Source organism: Nicotiana sylvestris, chromosome 3 (genome assembly GCF_000393655.2).
Source record: "Nicotiana sylvestris chromosome 3, ASM39365v2, whole genome shotgun sequence".
NCBI classification, from domain to species: Eukaryota; Viridiplantae; Streptophyta; class Magnoliopsida; order Solanales; family Solanaceae; genus Nicotiana; species Nicotiana sylvestris.
In genome coordinates, this window is record NC_091059.1 from 11,028,214 (window position 1) to 11,037,222 (window position 9,009).

Sequence of the window (9,009 nt, forward strand, 5' to 3'; positions counted from 1 at the left end):
CTCCCGATTCTTTCCTACATTTTTTTTCCTAACTCGATGACTTCCCCGGCATAACCCGAGGACTATCTCCCTTTTCCGGCATAACCCGAGGACTTTTTCCCTTTTCCGGCATAACCCGATGACTTCTCCGGCATAACCCGAGGACTCTCTCCCTTTTTCCGGCATAACCCGATGACTTCCCCGGCATAACCCGGGGACTTTTCCCCTTTTCCGGCATAACCCGATGACTTCCCCGGCATAACCCGAGGACTTTTTCCTTTTTCGGCATAACCCGAGGACTCTCTCCCTTTTCCGGCATAACTCGATGACTTCCCCGGCATAACCCGAGGACTCTTTCCCTTTCCTGGCATAACCCGTGGACCTCCGTGGCATAACCCAGGGACCTCTTTCCCTTTTCCGGCATAACCCGATGACTTCCCCGGCATAACCCGAGGACCTCTTTCCCTTTTCCAGCATAACCCGATGAATCTTTCCAGCATAACCCGATGACTTCCCCGGCATAACCCGAGGACTCTTTCCCTTTCCCGGCATAACCCGTGGACCTCCCTAGCATAACCCAGGGACCTCTTTCCCTTTCCGGCATAACCCGAGGACTATCTCCCTTTTCCGGCATAACCCGAGGACTCTTTCCCTTTCCCGGCATAACCCGTGGACCTCCCTGGCATAACCTAGGGACCTCTTTCCCTTTCCCGACATAACCAGTGGACCTCCCTGGCATAACCCAGGGACCTCTTTCCCTTTTCCGGCATGACCCAATGACTTCCCCGGCATAACCCGAGGACCTCTTTCCCTCCCTGGCATAACCCAGGGACCTCTTTCCCTTTTCCGGCATAACCCGATGACTTCCCTGGCATAACCCGAGGACTCTTTCCCTTTTCCGTCATAACCCGATGACTTCTTCGGCATAACCCGGTGAATTTTCTGGCATAACCTGATGACTTCCCCGGCATAACCCGTGGACCCTTTCCAGCATAACCTGGCAATCCTCCCAATTTAGGGCTCCGATCCCTAAGTTGAGCAAGTTTCCATTTAGCCAGCATTAGAGCTCCACTCCCTAAACTGAGCGTTCTTCTATTTAGCCAGCCTTAGGGCTCCAATCCCTGAACTGAGTATTTTTCTGTTAAGCCGACATTAGGGCTCCAATCCCTAAGTTGTGCATTTTTACCTTTTGCGACATTAGGGCTCCAATCCCTAAGTTGCGCTTCATAGACTAGGGGTTTTTCCAATCCCCGCATCAGTGCTGTAGATTATTATGGCAATTAACTCACGAAATTTTCCTAGTGAAACTGGGGCAGAAAAATTTCGTTCGTTTGTTTTGTTTGTCTCAGCAGGTTTGACCTCGAGGCGCATTGATCGAGATGACCTACGGGATGAGTCTCAATCTTGAATAAAGAAAAGAAGAAAAGGACAAAAGGAGAAGATGTCCCCAAATACTGGAACAAACAGACGACAGGTCGCTCCAAAATTTGATCAAAGTCCCGAGTTCCGCCAATCCCGTCTCACTCAATACTGCAGAAATAAACAGGCGCCTACAACTTGCGAGCATCAAGATTCGGATCGAAGTCTACAAGCAGAATCAGCTAATACCCAAGATCAAGTTGCAAAGGAATTATAGATAGGGATCTTGTAACTAGCAATTGACACGCATAAGTAGTTAGTTCAATTTTAATTTTCCTTTGGATGTAATAAGGCGATCAGTAAATCAACAGTGGCAACAACAACAGCAGTAACAACAAGCATCGCAATCCCAGGGTAGTCCCAGCTACCAAAGTTTTCCGAACTACATTGACCTGATTCCTGTTTAGCCCAGGATATGTAGGAAACCTCTGAAGCACGGATGGGCAAAAATCGCTCACTTTATCGTTGCACGAGAACCCTTCGTGTCTTCGGGCAAAGAGGGGCAGCTGTAAGCACGTGATTTTTGCCCGATATGAGAATTACTCCCAAAAAATTCAAAATAAAATGATTTTCCTTGGTGTGCAATTTTGAGAATTTTTGTGACATTTTTGGATAATTATTAGTATTTTGTTTGTGCATGTTTATTTGTTAAATTAATAAAAAATATAAAATATGTCGCATTTTGCATGTAGGATTTAATTCTACAATTTTTAGTAATTAAATTTGTTTTACAAAAATTAAAAATTACAAAAATAGGCATCTTTTGCATTTTTAGCATTTAACGTCCAAATATACAATTTTATGCTTAATTATTACTTAATTGTGCGTTAATTGTTATTGGGAGTTAATTTGCGCTTTTATAACTTAATTTAGTTCTTAATAATAATTTAAGGATTCTTAGAATTTAGTTTTAGAAAAATAGAAGAAGATTAAAGAGAGAGAAAGAAAAATTCCGAAAAAATATTAAGACTTTCAAAAAAGAAAAATACAAAAATAAAAAGAGCTGGAAATTAAAAGAGAGAGTAGTATACACCTGATAAATATTCTGATATACAGGTTCAGAAAAAAGTTAAACATTGATTAGTCTTTCAAATCGGAAAAGATTCCCTTGGCTTCTGTCCGTTGTTTGTTATCGGTGTTTCCGGATTTTTATCTTGCTTTTCAAATCTATCACTGGGATTTCTGTGGACTGGATTGCTGGTTAATATTGTTGTTGCTGTGTTACGTACTACGTTGCTGATTTTCTTTTCTTATATTGGCAATACCAGGTACACCACTGTAATTTTGGCATTTTGTAAGCTGAAATGAAGAATGGAATGTTAAATTTCTAATTTAGCTTTTTCTTTTTTTTATTAATTGTATTTAGATTATTTTATGTATTATTATTCTGTAAATCGCCGTCGTTTTACATAACTAGACATATTGTAGCGATGTACTAAATAATGCTTTGCTTTAACCTGATTATTAGGTAGTATATATTTAAGCAGGTTTATTATTGATTAAATTGTCTAATAATTAGAATGAGAAGAAAATAACGTAAAAATGACTTTATGAAATCAATTTTGGCAAAATTGATTAAGTTCACTATTTATAAAGGTTTTAGTATCGCCAACATTAAGTTAATCGAAATCATGTAGCTAAATTTAGTTAAAACATGGGTTTAAATTAATTTTGCAAATCAAGTATTAGGACATGATTTGAATTAAAACAAGGTTAGTTAAGGTTAAATTAATTAATTTTTAGAAATACGGATTAGTAATCAAGATTGTTTCTAATTTCCAGTATTTGTAAATAATTAATTTCAATAGCTCAAGTCATCTAACAATATGATTTTAATCCGGCTATGAGATAATTAGTTTCTTTTTAAAAAAAAAAATTATTTGACAATTCCATTGTATTTATAATTAGAATTTTAGTAATATTACTTTCCGTTAATATTTGTTTTAAACCAGTATTTAATATGTTATTTTTAAGTATGTAGAGATTGATTTTATATTTATAGATAAACTTAATAATAAAAAAAATGTAGTCATTTTAAGATATTCATAAAATAAGGGAGGATTTCGCTAAAAAATAAATAAATATAAACAATACAAAATTTGCAGGGTTATCCAATCTTATTTATTTATTTTTTTTAAAAAAAATACTTAGATCACGGGATGGGCGGTTTAGTAAATTTCACGGTCCTACCTAAAAGTATAACAACGCGTAGTCTTTAGGCGCGTATTTAATAAGGGTATTTTCTTAAATATGGGTGTGCATTTATGTAACCCAAATCCCAATCTTGGCGGAGTCAAAATGCGTCAACAAATCATGTGTACACTGGTTGTGACGTGATTCAAGATGCGTTTTCACGACGTTGCAATTCTTGTATAAAATAATAATAATAACAATAATGATAAAGGCGGGTCAAAGTTAAATTTGCATATAAGTTCTTAATTGTTAAAAAATCAGATAAATAAGCCAAATATAATAGTTGAGCGACCGTGCTAGAACCACGGAACTCGGGAATGCCTAATACCTTCTCCCGGGTTAACAGAATTCCTTATCCGGATTTCTGGTTCGCAGACTGTAATACAGAGTCATTCTTTTCCTCGATTCGGGATTAAAATTGGTGACTTGGGACACCCTAAATCTCCCAAGTGGCGACTCTGAAATAAATAAACAAATCCCGTTTCGATTGTCCTTTAATTGGAAAAAACTCCTTCGCCCCTTGCGGGGGCGGAAAAAGGAGGTGTGACATCATACTCTCAGGACAAACATTTATAATCATTACTTACCTCAATTCGGTCCAAACTCTAGCCCCTGATGCCTTTGCCTCTTGACTCGGCCTCCGAATGCTCCAAATCTAGCCAAAAGCAGATTCATACCATCAAAATATGCTAAGGGAACAAAGCCCACTAGAAAATATCCAATTTACACCAAAAATCCCGAAATTGGCAAAGCCCGACCCCTAGGCCCACGTCTCGAAATCCGATAAAAATTACATTAATAAAATCCTTACACTCTCACGAGTTAGTACATAATATATCGAACCTTGCCACTCAATCCGTGATATCCCTAGCATAGCCAACGTCGTCGCCTTAGCGCAACAATCCAAAATAACATGACATGGAGACAACCAGTCTATACCCAATATCACACCAAAATCTAGCATACTAAGCAATAAGGATCCACTCGGGTCTCCAAACCTCTAATAGTTACCACACAAGACCAATATACGCGGTCCACAACCATGACCTAACATGTTTATGAGAACTCCCAGTCTCCAAATCCATACTGCACGAGAATCACCATATCTAATTTCAACTTCATCGTTCGAATATACAACACACCTCTAATACCCAATCATCTCACGGGAGGTACTCCTATAATTCCTCTATGCCACCAAGCAAACTCAAATCTCAGCAGTCGATCCGACAAGAGAGTGTCACAATACTAATAAAGTTTCCTCAACTCAAACACTTACCCTTTTCTGAAAATGCATGCTCTCATCAAGCCATACCAGTCATTGATCTTATTTATCTAGTCACCTGAAACTGCCCGTGCTGCCTAAGAATTTTTATGACTTTTCTTTCAGAATTGAACCATGACCTTACACATGTAAATCTCAATCCTACACAACATACCGCATATACCATACCATCCTTGGATAAATATGAGAACTTCATATCCCTTCTGAGCCACAAGCAACTACGTACTCAACTAGCCAAGGACTTTCCATTGATCCCATCTAGAAGAAAATCGCTACACATCCCATGCTCCTCACGCCCACAGAAAATATACATCTCTAACTGTGGTAGGAACCATCAAGAACTCTCCAAATTCCATTCGTACAAAACTAAACCGTCCGGATTGAATCCTTCCAACTCAACCAAGCTATGCAGGCTACCAAAACCCAAGAGCATTGCCGCGAAACACCTGTAGAAACTCATTACCTCGTAAGTGCCCAAGGAACTAATCATATCCTTACCATACCGATCCGGCCTACTACCAAGCTATCCCATTTATCCGTGTTCCTGCTGATTTACTTCCAACTTGCTACTTCTCCTAGCCATAATACTGCAACTCCTCAACCCAGACTCACCACACGAGACCCAAGCATAAAACCACACTGTCAGAGGCTCATAAGCTGCTGAATACTCTCTTAAATATTCCCAAAAGCACCACATTCAAAATACCTACCCTGAAGAGAATTATTGTGAATCCAAAGCCATTACCTCCACCTTCCTGATATTGATACATAGAATCCCATAATTGATATAGAAATGTCACGAGTCTTGACACCCTCCAATGCAAACCTCAGTTTCTAGCCAGATATGCAACCTGAAAACCTCCAATTATTATATGTAAAAATCTTGAACCTACTTGAACCATTCTCGAGAGTCATCTACTCTACTCAAACCGCAATTAGACCGATCAAACAAACCAGACGACCTGTGCTCCATTAGCACTCCGACACCACAGAATGTAACCTCACATTAATACAACCAAGCAACATTTTGTTCTATACATTGTATATCCTTTACCAATAACAACTCAAGTCATTCTATGATTTTCATACACCCATAAAGCATAACATAACCTTGATTGAAATTTCCTTTACTTGGGTCATCCTCGGTCTTAACCTCCGTAAGCCATAACTGATTCACCAGTACACCTCCAACTGGAACCAACATAGCACATAATCGTGCAATCAACTGATCAATAGCAGACTCCCCCACTTTGCTCAAAGCCATAGATCAAAACATACAATAACTCATAATGCATATACTCTATTACTGCCATAACACCATAGTGAGATTGAACTAAATTCTTCATAAGCTCGTGCAACACAGACCATCTAGTATTTCAAATCTTCTGCAAATCTTGCATTCACCCTCGTAACAATCAAGCCCACTCTCTTAAGCGACCCAAATTCAAATTGCAACACATATATATTTCACCGATAAAAGAGATCTTCCAACAAATAACATAAGGATCACACAACTTCAGAACACTCCGCAGGAGTTAACCCACCTGCTTCGCCGTTACCTAATAGCTCTTTATACCCTTCCACCGTCTTAAACACTACACAATCACTTAATCTTCCTGAGTCTGAACTTACATCGTAACATGAAATCTACTTTACTGCCCAACTAGAAAACATGAAAAGATTTTTCACACACCCATAACTCGGGGTTATACATCAAATCAAGATGGAAATCAAGACCAAATAGTTCTTTCTATCCCCAAGTAGACCCTTCTTGTCTCATTCGAATCATATGAACACATCTCGCGATCACATCATACTCATCACATAGCCATCCAGTCATTACTTCTACTAATAGGGACATTATCGGACATACAAATCCAAAAGCATGTTCTCACACAATCAACACCTCAGTGCTTCAGCTATAGGCAAAACCTGGCCTCAAGTCCTCCAGGCTGGCCCAGTATCTACACATAGAGATCACACCTTGCCCCTCGATCAAGAAATCACAAGCCATCGAAGCATATCTGATACTGAGCGCTCATGCGCGCATACAAACATGTGGAAGGAATTCAAAGAGTTACATTTCAAGATGAATCAAGGACGCACGATAAGAATTCAAGAAAGTAAAGTTTTTCCTAAGGGTTCTGCAGCCTCCCAAGGATAAGTACAGATGTCTCCGTACCGATCCGCGAGACTCTACTAAACCTGCTCATGACTCATGAGACCTATGTAACCTAGGCTTTGATACCAACTTGTCACTACCCTAAAACCGACCCGGTCGTGATGGCGTCTATCGTGAAACAAGGCCAGCCAACACAACTCCCGAATTAACCATTTAATCAATAAAAATCATTTTTAAGCCTTTAATTAATCAGATATCTCATAATGTAAGTCTAAATAAACAGTACAGAATAAATACACAAGCCCGAAATCGGGGTGTCACAAGTCACGAGTATCTACCAAGGTCTAAATACAACAGAGAGTCTAAAAATGTACTAAATACAGTCTAAGGAAGACAAGAGGGAGAAAGCAGTGTTGCGAACGTCGAACAACTACATTAGTAACTCCGATGACTCTACCACTGAGCAATCAACACCCACTACTGGATTCAGAAACACCTAACTTTGCACACAAGGTGCAGGGAGTAATGTGAGTACATCAACTCAGTAAGTAATAAAAGTAAATGAATGCTGAGCAGTAAGAAATACGTAAACCACGCCACAACACATGTAGATCATTTCCAAAGCAGTACACAAATCATTTACCTCGTAAATCAAGCTCAGTTTCAGTAAAAAAAATTAAAACAACTTTCAATGGTTTCAAACGAGTGATAAAACAATGAGTATAAATGATAGAAAACGTAAACAGCTCCTCGGGCAAAACATGTACCATAAACCACCCATCGGGCATAATATGAACAGAACCAGCCTCTCGGGCTACCTCACAATCACTCGTAATCAGCCTCTTGGGCATAATATGAATCAAGAACCGCCCATCGGGCAAACATGGATCAAGAATAGCCCCTCGGGCAACAACATGAAACAACAACAGCCCCTCGGGCTACATCATATCACTCACACTGGGTACCCGTGCTCACTGGGAGTATACAGACTCCAGGAGGGGCCCCTTACGGTCCAAGCGCAATGACAAGCCATCTCGTGGCGTAATCAAACAGGCTTTCAGCCTCATATCAAGCCACCTTGTGGTGTAACAACTCAGGCCTCTGCCTCATAATCATGAATCAGCATAATACCACTACGCGCGCAGCCCGATCCCATAACAACCTCACAACACAGGCCCTCGACCTCACTCAGTCAAAAATCGCTCAAAGCCACTCGGGCACAATAAAAAATGATGCTCAGCCCAAAATATCATTTAAGATGTCAACATAGAGTAAATATGGTTGAGTTGTTAAAACAGTAGGATACAACATGACTGAGTACAAATATGAAGTCAAAACAGTGAGGAATAGTAGTAAAAATCTCCTAAGGGTTCAAAATAGTTGACACGAGGCCCAAATAGGGCATTCAGCCCAAAACATGATGATAGCAAACAGTTTTCAATCAAATACGCGATTACACAATCATACGGGATGAACTAAGTCACAATCCCCAATGGTGAACAACCCCATGCTCGTCATCTAGCGTGTGTGTCACCTCAAAGTATCACAACGATATGAAATCCGAGGTTTCATACCCTCAGGACAAACATTTACAATCATTACTTACCTCAATCCGGTCCAAACTCTAGCCCACGATGCCTTTGCCTCTTGACTCGGCCTCCGAATGCTCCAACTATAGCTAAAAGCAGATTCATACCATCAAAATATGCTAAGGGAACAAAGCCCACTCGAAAGTATCCAATTTATACCAAAAATCCCGAAATTGGCCAAACCCAACCCCCGAGCTCACGTCTCAAAATCCGATAAAAATTACATCAATAGAATTCTTACACTCTCACGAGTTCGTACATACTAAGAACATCAAAATCGGACCTCAAATGGCCCCTCAAATCCCCAAAAGAAATTCTCAAACTTTTCCTCTATTTTTCCCCAACTGCCACTCTAATTTCTCAAATTAAATGATGAAATTCAAGACTAAATCATAGAATTAACCCAAATATGAGTGAAGAATACT